This window comes from Myotis brandtii, unplaced genomic scaffold (genome assembly GCF_000412655.1).
Source record: "Myotis brandtii unplaced genomic scaffold, ASM41265v1 scaffold21, whole genome shotgun sequence".
Taxonomy (NCBI): Eukaryota; Metazoa; Chordata; class Mammalia; order Chiroptera; family Vespertilionidae; genus Myotis; species Myotis brandtii.
This window is the reverse complement of record NW_005357846.1, coordinates 31,175-32,342: the sequence shown is the minus strand read 5'-3', so window position 1 is coordinate 32,342 and position 1,168 is coordinate 31,175.

Here is a 1,168-nt window from a genome sequence, read left to right as displayed (position 1 = left end):
CTCCCACAGGGGGAGCTCTGCTCAGCCACAAGCCAGGCTGATGGCTGCCAGTACAGTGGTGGTGGTGGGAGCCTCTCCTGCCTCCTCAGCAGCGCTAAGGATGTCCGACTGCAGCTTAGGCCTGCTCCCCGCTGGCAAGTGGACATCCCCCAAGGGCTCCCGGGCTGCCAGAGGGATGTCTGACTGCCAGCTTAGGCCCGATCTCCCGGAGAGCGGGCCTAAGCCAGCAGGTGGTCATCCTCCAAGGGGTCCCAGACTGCGAGAGGGCAAAGGCCGGGCTGAGGGATCCCCCTGAGTGCACAAATTTTTTTGCACTGGGCCTCTAGTATGTTAATATTAGGGGGGAAATTTTATCATAAAATTCTGAAAGCAAGTGTTCTTAATTATAGTATTAAAACATCTTATAGAGGAATATTTAATACTAGAGGCTTGGTGCATGAAATTCATGCATGGGGGGGGGAGGGTCCCCTCAGCCCAGCCTGCACCCTCTTCAATCTGGGACCACTGGCTCCTAACTGCCCCCCACTGCCGGCCTGGTTACCCCCAACTGCCTCCACTGCCAGCCTGGTCACCCCCAACTGCCCCACCACCAGCCTGGTCACCCCTCACTGCCCCCCACTGCCATCCTGGTTGCCCCACACAGCCTGCTGCTCAGTCGTTTGGTTGGCCCTCACTAACCCCCTGCCATCCTGGTTGCTCCACACAGCCTGCTGCTCAGTTGTTTGGTCGTCCCTCACTAACCCCTCTGCTGGCCTAGTCACCCCATGCAGCCTGTTTGGTCATCCGTTCGGTAGTTTTGGTTGCGACGGTCTCTTTTATATATATAGATCAGGGGTCCTCAAACTACGGCCCGTGGGCCACATGCTAATACAAATATTGTATTTGTTCCCGTTTTGTTTTTTTACTTCAAAATAAGATATGTGCAGTGTGCATAGGAATTTGTTCATAGTTTGTTTTTTTAAACTATAGTCCGGCCCTCCAACGGTCTGAGGGACAGTGAACTGGCCCCCTGTTTAAAAAGTTTGAGGACCCCTGATATAGTTAGTAAGTACACTTGTTTCTTACCTTTATGTTTCTGGACACTGAAGTTATTTACATCTATACCTATCTACATATCTATATATCTATCTATCTATACTTCCACATACAAAAAAAGCATCACTTTATT